Here is a 19,323-nt window from a genome sequence, read left to right on the forward strand (position 1 = left end):
GGAGAGGCACATGGTGGGGTTCAGGCCAGCTCTGCACAGCGGGGCATGGGGAGGGAGCACCACAGCCAACCTCTGTCTTATCTCAGCAGGCCACTCAGCCTGTCTGGGTTGGAGGAGGGGCACAACCAAAAATGAAAACTCAAAGTGTGTGTGTGATGGGGGAAGGGAGGGGCTCAGCTCACAATGGTTGGAAGCTGCTCAGCCTGCAGACGGGATAGCTAGGGGCTGTGCGCTGAAGGGTTGTGATCACTGCTCCCTGAGGGCTCTGCTGGCCCTGGAGCCAGGTCCGCCCACCCATGCCGCTCGTACTGGCTGCCCGAGCAGTCAAAGTGATTTGGGAGCTGATGAGTAGCCTTAGCCCTGGGCACCAGCAGTAGGAGAAAGAGATGTGGGAGCACCATGGCTGCCTGCTCCATGACACCAGGCAGAGCAGCAGCCGCCCTGCACTGCTCGGCTTAGGCTTCCTGCCTCTGACCTGGTCGGTGGAGGGTGAGGAGGTGGGGTGTGTGAAACTGCCCTGTTCCGGCACTGCAGTTGGGGGGCAACACCCCCATCTCTGTCCATGGGCTCGGGGCTTCTGCCCCATAAGGCACCAGGGTTTGCGGACCCCCTGAAACTGGCTCATGACCCACCAGGGGACTGCAGACCCTCAGTTGAGAACTGCTGCAGCAGAACACATAAGCTTGGTCAGAGCAGTGGCCGTGGTCCTTTGGCGATTTAAGCTCTCTTGGCTAGGCATTTTCATTTAGAGCAGTGTTTTGTTTTCTACTTAGGAATACAAACATGTTTGTAATTACACTGAATTTGCTGTACTGTACAGACATGCTGAAATTACACCATTTATTCTTATGGTATATTCACCATTACTGGCTATCTTCGGCACAGAAAGATACCTTGAAAACTGTATTTGTCAAATGCCAGCAGCTAAAATTTGCTATTTTAATTGTTACGTATCACAAATTGTGAGAGAAGAAAAAACGTTCCAGTTCAATATTATTACTGGGCCATATTCTGCCTTAAATATTTATGCACCTCTCTGAAGCCAGATTATGGTTTGTCATTAGTTGTTTAGCTGGTCATGATCTATTCAGTCTGAATTTGTTTTATGATGGTTCAGATTCTTTGACATGAAAGCTGTTTGTCATTTTTTTTTTATTACTGTTGTGAATAGTTTAAAAGCTTGGAACTTAAACCTGTTCCCCTACCAAACCTGTTTTGTCTGTATTACATGCATGTCTTGTTATACTGCTGCTTATAAACATTTGCCTGTTCTTACTGGTTTTGTTTTTTTCTTGTAAAAGTAACCTGGAAATGAAAAATACTTACTCAGCACACTAACTAGGCTGAAAAGGATACTCTGCATATAGACAACAGCACACTTTATCTTTTCTAAGGATTTCTAAAATCATGCTGGAGTACTCTGGTGCCCCAGACACACTCATTTTACGATATTACAGCTGTCAACCCTGGACTATGGAGTCAACCCTAAAAGAGTTAGGTAAGTGGTGTTTATTTTTAGTAAATCATATCAGACTAAAATAAACATCACTTAGCTGACCCTTGGCCATGTTGTTTCCCTTCTACCAACATCTGCATTTGGAAGGGATACTTCACGCACAGATCATAAAAATGTAAGGGACCTCGAGAGGTCATTTAGTCCAGCTTCTTGTGCTGAGGCAGGACCAACTAAACCTAGACCACCCTGACTAGTATACAGAGCTATCCGTAGGGTATGGCAAATCGGGGCCACTGCTCTGGACCCTGTGCTTTGGGGGGGTCCCGTGGGCTGGTGCGATTGGCTGGCTTGGTCAGTCCCAGAAGTGACAGATTTGTAACTTCCACCCCGGACCCTCCCAGCCCCCTAGGGACGGCCCTGCTGGTATGTGTCCATTCAGTTCTTAAAATCCTTCAATGATGTAGATTCTACAACTTCCCTTGGAAGCCTATTCCAGAGTTTAACTACCCTTCTCATGCTTTGTCATAGAAATAGGGTTCAGCCACGCCTATGCCATTGTTATTCTCTCCCTTTGTCACCTCCCCAGTCTCCTGGATCCTGTGGAGAGCTCTAGTCAGAGTTCACATAGGTGATGGGATTGGAGGCTGGGTGAGCTGGGGGTGTGAGGAGTGGACAGGCTGCAGGTGATGTGTATCATGCCATATTTGGGTTCACAGAGAATCCCCAGCATATAGGCTGTGCTGTCTGGTCTGTTTGGCTTCCCAAAGAGTTAGGGAGCAGCTGCAGCCAGGGATGGGCTTATGGCAGGGGTTCTCAAACTTCATTGCACCGTGACCCCCTTCTGACAACAAAAATTACTTCATGACCCCAGGAGGGGGGGGGGACTGAAACCTGAGCCCGCCCAAGCCCCACCGCTCCGGGCGGGGGCGGCCAAAGCTGAAGCTCAGGGCTTCAGCCCCAGGCAGGGGGCCTGTAACCTGAGTCCTCCTGCCCAGGGCTGAAGTCCTCAGGCTTTGGCTTCTGTCCTGGGCAGTGGGGCTCAGGTTTCAGTTTAGGGGTCCTGAGCCACAGTTTGAGAACCTCTGTCTTATGACATGGCTCCTATGGAGCCAGATTGTCTGATAGCGTAAGAGCCAGTGTAGGAGTACGGGGCCTAACCTCCTGCAGATACCCAGGGATTTCCTAGGTTTGAGGGCAGGTCCCACAGCCTTTTTCCTAATGGTGTTTGTGGTAAACCCTGCCCCCTGATAGGACAGTGTGGAAAATTCCACAAGGGACAACTCATGGAGATTCTCACATTGCCTGGAAAAAATCTCCCAGTCCCACAAAGAGTGGGATGATGTTGGTCCAACATGAGTTAATGTCATGCTCCACTAGGGTCCTTTCATCCCTAATGTATGTGATTTGGGGGTGGGAAGGGGTGGGAGTTGGGTGTGCAGTGTCATAGCAGAACTATATGCAGTTGGCAGTCTCTTGGGGCATGTGAGCTGACAGATAAGTTTTGTTTGTTGTGCAGCATATTTGTGTTAAGTAAGTGAAATGTAATGCTTTTGTTGTCAGCTCATGGTTAAGAAAATATAGTATGTAATATCTTCTAGTTATTACACCTCTACCCCGATATAACGGAACCTGATATAACACGAATTCGGATATAATGCGGTAAAGCAGTGCTCCGGGGGGGTGGGGCTGCGTGCTCCGGTGGATCAGAGCAAGTTCGATATAATGCGGTTTCACCTATAACACGGTAAGATTTTTTTGCTCCCGAGGACAGCGTTATATCGCGGTAGAGGTGTACTAGTTTTCAGGAAAATAAACCCTAAAATATTATATGGTCTTGACAAACAAGTAAAAGAGTGAGTCAAGGGATACTTTTATGGTTGAAAATTTTTCTTCTGTATTGAGAGTGAGGTTTTCCTGACCTAATGTAATTTGACCACACACTTATTCTTCTAAAGGTACAGTTGTAGGAGTTTATTTGAGAGGAATGAGGGTTTGATTTTCACAAATACATCTTTCTTCAGTCAGATAGTAGAAATGATACAAATGTTAAGAGAGTTTTCTTCAGTTCTCATCGGACCTGAGCCATCATTCATCAAAGTAAATGAGAATATTCCCACTGACTTCTGTGAGTATTGGATCAGGCTCTTATTGTTTGAATGGTATAAATTGGCTAAAGATTGTAACATGGCACTTAAATGTTGTGTACCATCAGTACTGTGTACCATCAGGCTTGTTTGGAATTGTAAACTCTCAGCCTTTTTATAAACTCAGAGTAATGACAATACAAGTCCTATAAATAATATGTATTGACAGTCTACAATGCACTCTTTCTCTCTGTAAATGTGGGTGTGTATGCATGCACACAAAATGGAAGTAAATGGTCAAATAAATGTTCTACTTTGCATTAAGTAACGCAAAATTAAACTAATTGAAAATAACTTGAATATTATTAAATTGTCATTTCTGAGTATGGTCTTGGCATTCTCCATCTTGTAATACATTTAACAGTCAGAAGAATTTTGACAGTTTCATGTCAGATATTTAATTGCATCTATTTCTTTCTTACCTGTTTTTAAATTATGAACGGTTATGTGGATTGTTCAGACAGTTTATTCTCTTGAGTGGGAAGAGAAATTTAGATAAGCAAATTAATTTAAAAATGTAGCTTCCAAGATCGGCCTATCTAATGTAACTGTTGATTTTCTTGTTAGTCACATAAATGACCATTCCTTTTCTGAATATTAAGCTCTTGGCTTCGTTGTTGTTTTGCAACTCACTTAACTTCCCTGTGTCTCAGTTTCCTGATTTAGGAAAGACATACGATAATTCCTACCAACGTCACCATTCTGTTGTGAGGCTTAATTCTTTAATGCAGCCTTGCAAAATTGTCATGAAATTTTAACATGTAAGCATAATATTTACTTGACTGTCCTTTAATTCTACGAGGACAATGGGGAAAAAACTGTCACCTAGTTAAAATAAATTACTTATGGTGTACAAATTGAATTTTGCACAGTGGCTTTAATATTTGAAATTATCAGATGTGATCAGTATGCACCCCAAAAACTGAAAAACTCTGATCTAAGTTGCTAGGGGGGTCCATGTAGCTTAAAGCAGTGGTTCTCAAACTAGGGCTGCTGCTTGTTCAGGGAAAGCCCCTGACTAGAGGGGCCGGGCCGGTTTATTTACCTGCTGCGTCAGCAGGTTCAGCCAGTCGCGGCTCCCACTGCCCGCGGTTCGCCGCTCCAGGCCAATGGGGGCTGCAGGAAGCAGCGCGGGCCAAGGGACGTGCTGGCTGCCCTTCCTGCAGTCCCCATTGGCCCTAGTTTGAGAACCACTGGCTTAGAGCAACTTCGGGGCTAATTACTTCAATTCACATTGTCCCCTCTTTACTTTGGACCTGCACTGAGGAAGGGTTTATGGAATGATATTTTTGGAGAGTTTTGAAAGAAAATATAGAGCACGCACGACAGACAAGAAGTGAAAGATTGTTCCAAAATTTGAGGAGAGAGAAGAAGTGAAAGCCACAAATACAGAACCAAAGACAGCAGTTCTCTGTTTGTACAGTGCTGCCTAGCATAAAGGGGTGCTACTCCATGACTAAGTATCCTAAGTAATACAGTAATACAAATACTCCAATTATATTTATTATTGTTTAATTGGTGCACATCACTGACACTTGACAAAAGTGCCAGACCCAATTTTGGACAAATCTTAACACTCTTTGCTTAGATCAATAGAGAGTGGGGCATTTTTCACACTGGCACACACAACAGGGTGGTGGCTTTTATTGTAATTTTTTCATATTCATATTGTTGTAATCCTCAGAGACTTCAGTTAACATCAGCGCCTCGTTCCTTAGTTAACATCAGGTGTTATACAAGCACAGAAGTAGGTAAACTCCCTGCCTTAGAAGCCTAGAGGAGTTGTCATGCTGTGGCTAGGGAGTACACCTTCTACTCCTTTATGCCGTGATCTCAAAAACAATCTTTTCTTATCTCAGCTGCATTACTGCAAGAGGTTGGTGGTTTTGAAACATAGTAGAACCTCAAAGATACAAACACCAGAGTTATGGAGTGACCAGTCAACCGGACACCATGTGGAATTGGAAGTAAGCAATCATTCAGCAGTGGAGACCAACTCCCTCCCCCCACCCCCAACCCCAGCAAATACTGTATTGTGCGTGTATTTCATCTTAAAAGTAGGCACATCTGGGCTGCCTGTCCCCCACCCCAACCCCTTACTTGCCACGTGGGGGGCAGCCACGTGTAGGTAGCAGGTGAAGACACAAGTTCACAGGCGCAGCTGTAAGCCCCCAAGCAAGCAGAGCAGGAGCAATGCTGGGCTCTGTGCTGCTTTTCTGTAAGCCACAGGTGCAGTGTCCCCTCCACCTTGACCAGGAAGGGGACAAATTTGCAAGCTTAGTCCAAGCCCAGGAAAAGAAACTTCCCCAGCTCCTGCTGGAACCTGGCCGGGAGTGTGAGCTGCTGGAGCCAGAGCCCAATCTCCTGCCTGCATGCTGTGCTCTGGAGGAGCAGCTCACTTTTAAAGGGCCACAGCCTGCTCCGCATGGTCACTGACGCCATAGTGCCCCTCACTCATCACCCTTGCAGCCAGGGGGCTAGAACCAGTTGCCAGTCCCCACCCCCACTCGCCGGGCAGCCACTTACAGGCAGGAGGTGAAGATGCTGAAGTTCACAGGTGAAGCTGTGAGCTCCTGCTCCGAGCAATCCACCCTGAGGAGCATCCCATAACATCTTGTTCAGAGTTACGAACAACCTCCATTCCTGAGGTGTCTGTAACTCTGAGGTTCTACTGTTATATTGCCTCCTATTGGATCATTCACAAGTCAAGTACAAGTGTGAGCTCCAGCTGAAGAAACCCAAGATGAGGCTAGACTCATACATTTCAAAAAAATTTGTAATGGTTAATAGGGAAATTGAAGAATTTATGAAACATAATTGGAGCAGTCTCTTCAGTTACTGTGATTTTGGTCAGGTCCAGTAAGATCATAGAATATCGGGGTTGGAAGGAACCTCAGGAGGTCATCTAGTCCAACTCCCTGCTCAAAGCAGGATCAATCCCCAGACAGATTTTTGCCCCAGATCCCTAAGTGGCCCCCTCAAGGATTGAATTCTCAACCCTGGGTTTAGCAGGCCAATGCTAAGATGTTGTGGCAGTTCTCAGGATACCCGGGACAGTAAGTCACCTTGTTATCTCCCCCCCCGACCCCCATTTAGTGAAAAGGAGTCTGTCTTGTAGTAGTTGGATATCAACTTCCTTACACCTGCAGCCATCAAGCACTCTCCTCTGGGCTTATGCCACCTTTTCTTCATGTTGCAGGTTAACAGTAGGTGCATCCCAATCTCTGAATCCCTTTGAATTGTTTCCTTGTAATATCCAGCCCATGACATTGGCTATTCATGAACTCCAGATCCTCTGCACCCAAAATTGCAGTGCACCCCAGTTTATCAGTTTTACTTTAAACCACTGCTATTGTAAACCATACAGCACTTGTGTGCACTTAAATAAACCTCCTTTTGTTTTATTATAAGAGAGAATAAAGATTTAACTAGATATATGAAATGAGAGAAAGTGATGGAAACAAGTAGATAAACCAAATCATAAAACACAAATCTGAGTCTACACTTATAGTTACCTTTCCTATATAAAATATGTTTTTGCCTCCAAAAGTTCAGTCTTTTGTCAAGCTGCCTGGTTTCACAAGAAATCAGGACCCAAAAGTTCATGAAAGCAGCCTTGCTTCCCAAGGGGTTTCCTCAGTGAATGGATCTAGAGTGCTTCTCCCTTCTCTGTGTAATCATAGAATCATAGGAGTGGAAGGGACCCTGAGAGGTCATCTTGTCCAGTCTCCTACACTCATGGCAGGACTAAGTATTATCTAGACCATCCCTGACAGCTGTTTGTCTTAGCTGCTCTTAAAAATCTCCAATGACGGAGATTCCACAACCTCACTAGGCAATTTATTCCAGTGCTTAACCACCCTGACAGGAAGTTTTTCCTAATATCCAATCTAAATCTCCCTTACTGCAATTTAAGCCCATTGCTTTTTGTCCTATCCTCAAATTAAGAAGAACAATTTTTCTCCCTCCTGTTTGTAACAACCTTTTATGTACTTGAAAACTGTTATCATGTCTCCTCTCAATCTTCGCTTTTCCTCACTAAACAAACCCAGTTCTTTCAATCTTCCCTCATAAGTCATGTTTTCTAGACCTCTAATCATTTTTGTTGCTCTTCTCTGGACTTTCTCCGATTTGTCCATATCTTTCCTGAAATGTGGCGCCCAGAACTGGACACAATACTCCAGTTGAGGCCTAATCAGCACAGAGTAGAGCGAAAGAATTACTTCTCGTGTCTTGCTTAAAACACTCCTGCTAATTCATCCCAGAATGATGTTTGATTTTTTTGCAACAGTGTTACACTGTTGACTCATATTTAATTTGTCGGCCACTGTGACCCCCAGATCCCTTTCCGCAGTACTCCTTCCTACGTAGTCATTTCCAATTTTGTATGTGTGCAACTGATGGTTCCTTCTTAAGTGGAGTACTTTGCATTTGTCCTTATTGAATTACTAAATACTGAAAACAGCCTTCTATTTCTGTTCATAGCCAGAGCAAAGTTTTGTCCATTGTAATTTTTCTTTTTCACCTCTGACAGGTTTTGATTGGTGGTGCCTCTGATAGTTTTCCTTTGATAGTTTGTGGAGGGAGCAAGGCTAGTCAATGGAGTCTTGCATTACCTCGCCAGCTAATTAGGGAGCAGGAACAACTCCCTCTTACTTGAATGGGTCATCTTTGAGGCACATCAAGTCCTGGGGATTAATTTCTAAAATACATCCATAAAGCATATTTTCAGTATAAATATATTGTTTTTTAAATATTACCTGTACAAACATCTCACATTGATTGAATCTTGAGAAGTTACCAACTGTGGACACCTCACATGATATCCCTGTGGTATAACGAGTTTTTCTGGTCTGAGGTAAGAGCTGTTTAAAAGGTTCAGGGACCCTTTGCAAAGAGGTCTCTTGTCACAGGTATACCTTAAAGAAATATTGACACTAAAGCACAGAGCTTTGAAAATAAGGGTGTTTGGGGGGCGGGGAGAGAGTAGCAAGAGTCAAATGCAACATTACAGCACTCAATTGAAATATCCTCTGATAGTACATTAAGATCCTGATCCTGCTGTCATTAAAGTCAGTGGCAAAGCTCCTATTGATTTTAACAGGAGCAGCAACAGGCTCTGGAGGATTTAATAAAGGCTAAACTTGAATTTAGTACTTTTTTTTTAAACCAAAAGCTGTCTTTTCAAAGCAAAAGCAGTATGAATTTGGTGAAAGGGCAAGTAAATTGATCCAGTTCAGTCAAAAAAGGCAAAAGAAACATGAAGAAATGTTTCTAGTTTAATTGCACAACAGGGCATTCACACTCTTCCTGTGGAAATAAGCAACTGAATTTTATGAATAATATAAACCTTTTAATGTCTTAAAAGGTGACACTAATCTGAACATAATAAGTTTTATGAAAGGGATTAATTTAACTAAATTAACAAATCTTGAAAGAGATGACATTGAGGGATCCTTTTCACGTGAAGAGATGAGAGAAGCAATTAAATATAGGTAAATCCCTCTGGAGAAAGATAGCTTTGTAAAACCAAGCTGTCAGACTCATTGTGATCAGAAGGCTCCAGTATAAAAATCTGTATTTTCAAAGGATAAGGTAAAGGGCACATTAGTTCCTCATTTAGTCTTGAGCCAACAAAGATATATGCATATGCTTAACTTTATGTTCTGAGTAGTCTTGAAAATCCTGTTAAGCCCGTGCACATGTGTTTGCAGGATCACAGACTCAAATAATGAAATTGCTATCTTTGAGCACCAAAATTAAGATCTACACTAACATTTTATCACTAAAGAGAGAAAGGTCCCAACAAAATTGGATATGTCATATGAGAGAAATAAAGTACAGAAACTTAGTAAGTGACAACAATGAGGAGTCCTTGTGGCACCTTAGAGACTAACAAAGCTTTGGGCATAAGCTTTTGTGGGCTAAAACCCACTTCATCAGATGCATGGAGTGAAAAATACAGTAAGCAATGTAAATATTACAGCACATGAAACGATGGGAGTTGCCTTACCAAGGGGGAGGGGCAGTGAGTACTAACGAGGTCAATTCAGTTAAGATGGAAGTGGCCTATTCTCAACATTTGACAAGAAGGTGTGAATATCAAGAGAGAAAATTTCTTTTGTAGTGCTAAGGAGGCCAGTGCAATCAAGGTGGATGTCGCCCATTTCCAACAGTTGACAAGAAGGTGTGAGTATCAGCAGAGGGAAAATTACTTTTTGTAGTGACCCAGCCACTCCGAGTCTTTATTCAGGCCTAATTTGATGGTGTCCAGTTTGCAAATTAATTCCACTTCTGCAGTTTCTCGCTGAAGTCTGTTTTTGAAGTTTTTTTTGTTGAAGAATTGCCACTTTTAAGTAGGTGACTGAGCATTGGCATACTGAATATAAAGTGAATGCAACTCAGTTCTCCTTCTCTTCTCCATGTGTCTAGACAGGGAAAGCATTCAACAGGGTGGAATAGGATTACTTATTACAAATATATAAAGTGTGCCGCTTTGTCCTGGCATTATCAAAGTGCATATATTGGCTATGCGCAAAACCTAATGCATTGGAATTAAGTGATGGAATTGCATTCAGCTCTTTAATGCTAGACAGGCACAAACAGACTATTGACTTCTACCACTCCTGTTTACATTTGCTTTATAATTGCCAAAGCATCCAGGAAACAAGACTTTTTTGAGGGAGTTTAATATACATTTTTCTGTGTGGATGACAGCTTATTAATACTAACTAATCAAAGTACATGCACTAGACATCTGATAGAATTAATAAGTAAAAATTGTTTCTCAAGACTTCTCAGTTGAAAAATAAATTAGTAAAAAAAATTAAACTACTTCCTTTGTCCTCTACTGCCCAAATACTTGGCTGTCAGAATGGAACTTATGATGATTACCAAAAGGGATCAAATATTTGGTTATATTGCTTAATGGAGGGTGAAAAACACAAGAGCCAGTAACAGTACTAATTCAAGAGTTGCACACTTTTTTTAATGAACTGGGTTGAACTAATACTAGTGGCATGGGGATGTACACAATCAAGATGACTGCAGAACCTTGGTTGAATTATCCTTTTGATATGTTCCCATTAAGGTATTCCAGTGAGGGATTTTGAAATAAATTAGAATGATTGAAAATTGTATGTAGTGAGGGGAAAAAAACAAGAATTTAAGCTGGGTAGAGTAGATGTTCTTAAAACCTTACGATTAATTTTGGGTCAGCACATAAACACCATCATGTCATCCATGGTCTTGCTACACACACTTATACCATCCCTTCTGCATATTAGCAAAAAATTACACACTCAAACTTGGGTTAGGTGGTGGTGAAAGGCTGGCATTCTTACTGGGGCAGAATTAAGATTTTGGGATGTTCTCTGTTGTGTATGGTAGTTGTGCTACTAATTAAGGGATAAGCTTTATGCTTTCATTTCCTTGTCTTTTAGGTTTTGTGTTTGCTATGTATAGCATAACTGTAACTAATGCAGAATGCAGCGTTTCTTTGCATATTTCCTATGATTTTAGCTGAATCTTCAGTGTAGCAAAACTCTTATGAAGAACTGGACCTCTGTCAAAGAACTCTGTGATGATGCTACTTTGTGAAATGAGCTATTGCTTTGTCAGAGTTCCTACTCTTCATTAAACTGTTCAGTAGCAATGAACTAGCAGCTTCTTCAGCTAAGATTTATCAAACAGTACAAAGCCCCATGCCTAACAAACATCCATTCCCTATGCCATTGATTTGGGGTGCAGAGAACATTACTGAAAGCATACATTCCTCTCCTGAACTGTTCAAAAAGACATCCACACCTCAGCATAGTAGTTGCTGCCATAGGACCCCATTTTCAAGAAGAATGTTAATTTTTTCTTTCTATGAATTAACAAATAATTAACAAAATAATTATGTAACTCCAGAGAACCTACCAAATTAGGTCATTTTATTTTGCCTTTCTATAGTTTGTAACTATTAAGCTAGAGAGGTCCCCAAATTGAGGGTCAAAGTGGCTTCTTTTTTTTTTTTTGGTGGGAGTAATTGTTAATTGATGAAAATTTGGAAACTAACTGGTTTTCTTGAAACCTCTCCACAATTTCAAGCTTTACTCAGTGATTGGAAAATTTGGGCTACGTACTTGTTTCCTATTGAACAGGCTAAATTCCCCCTTAAAGTGCAAAACAACACAACCTTAACCGTAGTGTCGCAACGGCTCTATTATAATTAGAAGCAGTATTATTGATAGGTGTTTTATGGTTAAGTGCTGAGCACGTACATGTTAATGCTGAACTATTAATCCTTGTATTTTCAGTAACTGTTTCTTTACAGATTTATTTTTGCACATGAACATGAAGAAATGGCAGCTTACTTCATCTTTTATTCCTTCCTTCCCCTTTCTACTCTGAGTGTCTTATTTCAGAATGTCTAGATGGGAAGAGGCTGTTAACTTTTTAAGCTCTCACTTTGTCACACTGTGTTCTTTATTTAGTGCTTTTTATATGCATGCTGTGGCTGTGACTCCATAGTTAACTTGTAACTAACGTTCCATTATACTGGCTTTTGACCAATCTTCCAACTTCCTCAAAAATCTGCAAATTAAGCATTCTAAAGTATGTGCTGTAAGCCAGAGAAGGACTTTTTTTTCCCCTTTGCGAAGTTTGAGGTTAATCTGACTCAACATCACAGAGGGATGAGAGTTTTGAAAGTAAGAGGTCTTCTGCTTTTGTGAAGTCTTCTGGTGTTTTTTTCTGGAATATTATAGTTCAAATGCAGCTGGGCCTAGAAACTCCACATCTGTTTTATTGAATTGCCTTCAACAACAACTAGCCCCTTGGAATATTTTGGGAAGATAGGGTTAATTTTTGTTTTATTAGCCATGAACATTTTTGAATCTTTGAAGACTTATCTGGCCTTAGCAGAGCCTATGAACCTTAATGGTTAATCCTTCAGGTCACTTCTAATCTGAATCATTTACATAACAATTCCTAGCCCAGGGGTCTCAAATATGTGGCCCATGGGGTTCTTCCGTGCGGCCCGCCAAGCTCCCTGTACCCCCCCCCCCCGCCTACCCCCACCGCGAGCCCCGTGCTGCTCCCTGAAGCAGCTGAACTACTGTATGTCCCTGCAGCCCTGGGCAGGGGGGTGGGAGGCAAGTAGAGGGCTCCATGCTCTTGCAGCTCCCATTGGCCGGGAACTGCGGTACCTAGAGGAGCAGCAAGAGCAGCACATGGTGCCGTTCCCCCCTCCCCGGGACTCCGGCTGCTTCCTGGAGCAGAGCGGGGACAGGGCAGGCAGGCAGGGAGCCTGCCCTGGCCGCAGGGCACAGCGCTGCCACCCCGGATCCGCTCTAGGTAAGCGGCGCTGGGCCGGAGCCCGTACCTCGCACCCCTTCTGCACCCCAACCTCCTGCCCGGAGCCCCCTGCCACATCCCACACCCCTCCCGCACCCCAACTCCCTGCCCTGAGCCCCCTGCTGCACCCTGCACAGCTCCTGCACTCCCTGCCCTGAGCCCCCACCGCACCCCTCACCCCTCCTGCACCCCACACCCCAATTCCCACCCGTACCCTGCACACCTCCTGCACCTCAACTCCCTGCCCTGAGCCCCCTCCTACACCCCCTGGGGGCAGGGAGGGGGCAGAGTTGGGGTGAGGACTTCTGGGAAGGGGTTGGAATGGGGGCAGGGAAGGGGTGAGAAGAGGCGGGGCAGGGGCAGGGCCTCATGGAAGGGGTGGAGTGGGGGTGGGGCCGGGGGCAGCGAAGGGGGGTGTCAGTGATGCGGCCCTCAGGCCAATGCACTAGTCCCCATGCGGCCCTCAAGGTCATCTGATTTTGAGACCCCTGTCCTAGCCCATCTTATTGCAAAGATAAAATTGAAGTTGTAAACCAAATGCCAAGGTTGAAAGCTTGCTACAGTAACTTTTCCTAAAAATCACAGGATTTACGTGGTCTTTTCATTGACTGGACTCTAGCGGTCCTATCTTCCTCACTCCCCAGGAGGGAGAAGCAGAGAGAGAATTTTCATACTTGCTTTTCTGTTCAGTGTCTGCACTGAAAGCACCACCAGGAGATTGTGTCTTTGCCAGTCGTTGAGCCAGCGCTGCTTCTAACTCCTCTCCCTTATAAGGCGGGATGGAAGCAGCTATATTTCTCCAAATGCAGAATCTTCACCAACCATGTTCTGTAATGTGGGAAGCGAACTTAAGGTAACAGAGCATTTTTTCCTGTGTCAGGTGGGATCAAGAGAGGCACTCGCCACAGTTAGAGGGCTTTTGTGCAGAGGTATAATAGTGGAAACTTCTCTCCTCTCACAGCAGTCAGAAGCCCTTGGAGTGAGTGGGTGGGGAGACAGTCAGGTACTTCTCTTGTCCCTCAGCAAAAGGGGTGTGAATCTTAAAATTTCAGACACCTACTTGTGCAGATCTATTCTGCCCCCAACAATCTTCTATTCATTGAACTTTTTGAAACTTTGCACTTTTAGAGAGAGAGAAGGGATTAACTATGTGTACACAAATTTGCAGAGGGACAGTAGGGTTGAGGTCTGTTATTTCTCACCTCTGTATATTATTTATTTATTTAATTAATTTAAAACATTTTTGCTGTTAACAAGCATGTTCTCTCTGGAGACACAAATCCACAGTTTGAGATCTGCAAAACTAAGCATCGCTGATGGTATCTTCTAGACTGAGCACTGAGTCCCATTGGGTATATAGAAAGATTAACCTAAATAATCTATACAGAAGCTCCTGGAATCCCGTAAAATTGGGTCCCTAATCCATGAACTATTGGAACTCATTTACAAAACTTTTCTTAAACATTACATGAATATATTGTCTTATACTATAGAATTAGAATTTACAATCCCTATTCCATGATGAGATATCTTTGAGCTATAATGTATCTTAATTAAAACTATCTTTAGATATCTTTTTCCTCAAAAAGCATTTTATCTAAAAAATCTGATTTTTAAAATTGTTTTTAAAAAATCATTGATTTTTATCCATTCTGCTCCTGACTGATGAAGCTGTGGTGACCTAACTCTCAGTGTAGATGCAGCTATATTGCCATAAGAATGCTTCCGTCAATGTAGCTACCGTCATTCATTGAGGTGGTATTCATACACCAACAGTCTAAACTGACAGAAGTGTTTTTTCTGTGCCCACACTATGGGGTTATGTCAGCACAGTTGTGGCAATGTGGCGTTGTCTCTGTTTGATTAGCAGCTGATGAGTTACTGCATCCCTGCTATGTTACTAGCTCAAATATGAGCAACATTTGTACTTCAGATACCTCACCCCATTCCCTTTGGCCGATGGACCAGTTAGCCCGACTTTAAAGCATCATATAAGCTAGATTTTTTTTGTGTGTGGACAGGAGTCTTAGGAGCAAAACTTGAGTGATAGCTTGAGCTTAAAATGCAGTGAAGACAAGCCCATGGTGAAAGACAACATTTGCCTCGAAGTGTATGTCTACAGTGTGGCTGGGAGCATGCCTCTCAGCCTAGGTAAACAGACTCGCACTAGTTCTGCTTAAGCTAGTGTGCTAAAAATGTGGACATTGCAGCATGGGTGGTGGCTTTGGCTAACCTCAAAAGCTCTGACCGAGGGGGTAGCATAGTCTTAGTCAGCTAGTCTGATCGGCTTCCCATCCACAACATCCACATTGCTATTTTTAGTGCACTAGCTTAAGCAGAGCTAGTGTGAATCTGTCAACCTGGACCAGGGGTCTCAAACACGTGGCCCTCAGGCTGCGGGGCTCCTGCGTGTGGCCAGCCAAGCCGCCCGCCCCTCTGCCTACCTGTGGGATTGGCCCCTGTGGTGTTGTGAGCCCCGTGTCGCTCTCGGAAGCAGCTGGCAGCATGTCCCTTCGGGCCGGGCAGGGAGGGGGAAGGAGGCAGAGGGCTCCTGCAGTGCCTCCTTCCAGGCACCGCCCCCCGCAGCTCCCATTGGCCGGGAACAGGGAACCACTACCAATGGGAGCTTCGTGGGAGGTACCTAGAGGAGCGACAAGAGCAGCGCACGCAGGGAACCCTGAGCCTCCTCCCCCTCCCCCAGGGGCTGCAGGGACATGGCTCCAGCTTCTTCCTGGAATGGAACAGTGCGGGGCTGGGGGCCAGGGCAGGCAGGTAGGCAGGGAGCCTGCCCTGTCCCCGGTGTGCGCCGGGGGCAGCGTTGGGGTGGGGACTTCGGGGAAGGGGTTGGAATGGGACTGGGAAGAGGTGGGGCAGGGCGGGGCCTAATGGAAGGGGTGGAGTGGAAGCAGGACCAGAGGCAGCGATGGGGGGTGTCAGTGATGCGGCCCTCGGTTCAATGCACTAGTCCTCATGTGGCCCTCGTGGTCATTTGAGTTTGAGACCCCTGACCTGGACTGTGAGGCCCACTCAGAGCTGCAGTGTGGATGTACCCAAAGAGTTTACAATCAAAATAGACAAGATAGGAAAAAAGCTGGGAGGGGAGAAAGAAGCACAAAGAGGTGAAGTGACTTGACCATGTTCACAAAGCATGTTGGTGCAAAATCAGGAATAAATCTCTCATCTGTGTGTCTTAGTTTAGAGCTCTCTTGTCTGGAATGCTTTGCATAAGAACCTGAACAGATATATCACACTTGAATTAATAGTGAGAGATTGAGGTTCTCTGTAGCAAAATATGTAAAGTGAATAAACAACTGCAAATTCATTGGTTCCTTCTGAAGCTGAGAAGTAGGAAATTAAAAGCAAGAGAGATGAAACCATAAATTTTATTAAAAACACTAAAGCTTGTTCCAAGCTAGCATTCTGGTCTGCAGGCTCATGCTGTTTAAAGTCTGGATATGTCTATACTGCTTCTTGGCGCATACCTCCCAACCTATGTAGACACACTCGTGTTCATTGTGCTCAAGCTAGCATGCTAAAAGTAGAAGCACAAATTTTATGTCACGGGCAGTAGCACAAGCTATTCACCCAAGTCCAAGCTCATCCTACTCTCGTGTCTCAGCTTGAGCCACCATTCTGCCGCAACATCCACACATCTATTTTTAGCACATTAGTTTGAGGGGAGCTAGTGCAAATCTGTCTACACGGCATGCGAGGCATGTTCCCACCTACAGTGTAGGCATACCTTCTCTGCTTGTTATCTGTGCAAAAAAAAGTGTCTTGAATAAATAAAATTTACAGTCTTTGTAGTAATTTTTAACTGAAAAGTGAATCTTTTAACTGGATCATTGCATTGCAACTCTCTTTGCATAATGAAGAATAAACAATCATAGAATATCAGGGTTGGAAGGGACCTCAGGAGGTCATCTAGTCCAACCCCCTGCTTACAGGAGGACCGAGCTCCAGACAGATTTTTGCCCCAGATTCCTAACTGGCCCTGTCAAGGATTGAACTCACAACCTTGGGTTTAGCAGGCTAATGCTCAAACCACTGAGCTATCCCTCCCGTGCTGTTTCGAAATTCTTAGCTGACAAATAGAAGAAACTACAACACTTGTAAAAAAAAAAAATCTGCCTTTTATGTACCTAGAATCTCAGAACAAACAAATTCCATTCTGAGAGTCAATAATACAGAGTGTATGCTAAAACTGGAAGTACTGCCTAAAACACAAAATTGTTTTAACTTAGAATTTAGACAAAATATAATAACATAAATATGGCCATACTGGATCAGATCAAAGGTCCATCCAGCCCAGTATTCTGTCTACTGACAGTGACCAATGGCAGGTGTCCGGAGGGAGTGAACCTAACACGTAATGATCAAGTGATCTCTCTCCTGCCATCCATCTCCACACACTGACAAACAGAGGCTAGAGACACCATTCCTTACCCATCCTGGCTAATGGCCATTAATGGACTTAACCTCCATGAATTTATCTAGTTCTCTTTTAAACCCTGTTATAGTCCTAGCCTTCACAACCTCATCAGGCAGGGAGTTTCACAGGTTGACTGTGCGCTGTGTGAAGAAGAACGTCCTTTTATTTGTTTTAAACCTGCTGCCCATTTGGTGGCCCCAAGTTCTTATATTATGGGAACAAGTAAATAACTTTTCCTTATTCACTTTCTCCATACCACTCATGATTTTATATACCTCTGTCATATCCCCCCTTAGTCTCCTCTTTTCCAAGATGAAAAGTTCTAGCCTCTTTAATCTCTCCTCATATGGGATCCATTCAAAACGCCTAATCATTTTAGTTGCCCTTCTCTGAACCTTTTCTAATGCCAGGATATCTTTTTTGAGATGAGACCACATCTGTACGCAGTATTCAAGGGCAATAAGATATTCTCCGTCTTATTCTCTATCCCTTTTTGAACGATTCCTAACATCCTGTTTGCTTCTTTTACTGCTGCTGCACACTGCATAGACGTCTTCAGAGAACTATCCACGATGACTCCAAGATCTCTTTCCTGATTAGTTGTAGCTAAATTAGCCCTCATTATATTGTATGTATAGTTGGAGTTATTTTTTCCAATGTACATTACTTTACATTTATCCACATTAAATTTCATTTGCCATTTTGTTGCCCAATCACTTAGTTTTGTGAGAACTTTTTGAAGTTCTTCACAGTCTGCTTTGGTCTTAACTATCTTGAGCAGTTTAGTATCATCTGCAAACTTTGCTGCCTCACTGTTTACCCCTTTCTCCAGATCATTTATGAATAAATTGAACAGGATTGGTCCTAGGACTGGCCCTTGGGGAACACCACTAGTTATCCCTCTCCATTCTGAACATTTACCATTTATTCCTACTCCTTGTTCCCTGTCTTTTAACCAGTTCTCAATCCATGAAAGGATCTTCTCTCTTATCCCATGACAACTTAATTTACATAAGAGCCTTTGGTGAGGGACCTTGTCAAAGGCTTTCTGGAAAATTAAATACACTGTGTCCACTGGATCTCCCTTGTCCACATGTTTATTGACCCCTTCAAAGAACTCTAATAGATTAGTAAGACATGATTTCCCTTTACAGAAACCATGTTGACTTTTGCCCAACAATTTATGTTCTTCTATGTGTCTGACAATTTTATTCTTTACTATTGTTTCAACTAATTTTCCCGATACTGACATTAGACTTACCGGTCTGTAATTGCCAGGATCACCTCTAGAGCCCTTTTTAAATATTGGTGTTACATTAGCTATCTTCCAGTCATTGGATACAGAAGCTGATTTAAAGGACAGGTTACAAACCCTAGTTAATAGTTCCACAACTTCACATTTGAGTTCTTTCAGAACTCTTGGGTGAATGCCATCTGGTCCTAGTGACTTGTTACTGTAAAGTTTATCAATTAATTCCAAAACCTCCTCTAGTGACACTTTAGTCTGTGACAATTCCTCAGATTTGTCTCTTACAAAGGATGGCTCAGGTTTGGGAATCTCCCTAACATCCTTAGCCATGAAGACTGAAGCAAAGAATTCATTTAGTTTCTCCTCAAAGACTTTATCAACGTTAAGTGCTCCTTTGGTATCTTGATCGTCCAGGGGCCCCATTGGTTGTTTAGCACCAAATGTAGTTTACCGTATTTTCCGGCGTATAAGACGACTGGGCGTATAAGACGACCCCCTAATTTTCCAGTTAAAACATAGGTTTTGGCCTATACTCGCCGTATAAGACTACCCTCCCTTCCGAGGCTGAAGGACCCACCACCGAAGACCCGGTAGGGAACCGCCCAGTGAGTACACCCCCCACCCACGTCCTGCCCCCCCTCAGAAACCACAACCCATAACCCCCCCTGCCCTGCTCCTTGTCCCCTGACCACTCCTTCCCAAG

The 19,323-nt window shown here is 43.6% G+C and overlaps 1 protein-coding gene across 1 annotated transcript in view; it reads left to right on the plus strand.

Annotated features, from left to right (window-relative positions):
- The window catches only part of SLC49A4 (solute carrier family 49 member 4), a 125,135-nt gene that overhangs the window by 7,701 nt on the left and 98,111 nt on the right, over window positions 1-19,323 (plus strand). The window lies entirely within an intron of this gene.

The sequence above is a fragment of the Mauremys mutica genome, chromosome 10 (assembly GCF_020497125.1).
Source record: "Mauremys mutica isolate MM-2020 ecotype Southern chromosome 10, ASM2049712v1, whole genome shotgun sequence".
Classification (NCBI taxonomy): Eukaryota; Metazoa; Chordata; order Testudines; family Geoemydidae; genus Mauremys; species Mauremys mutica.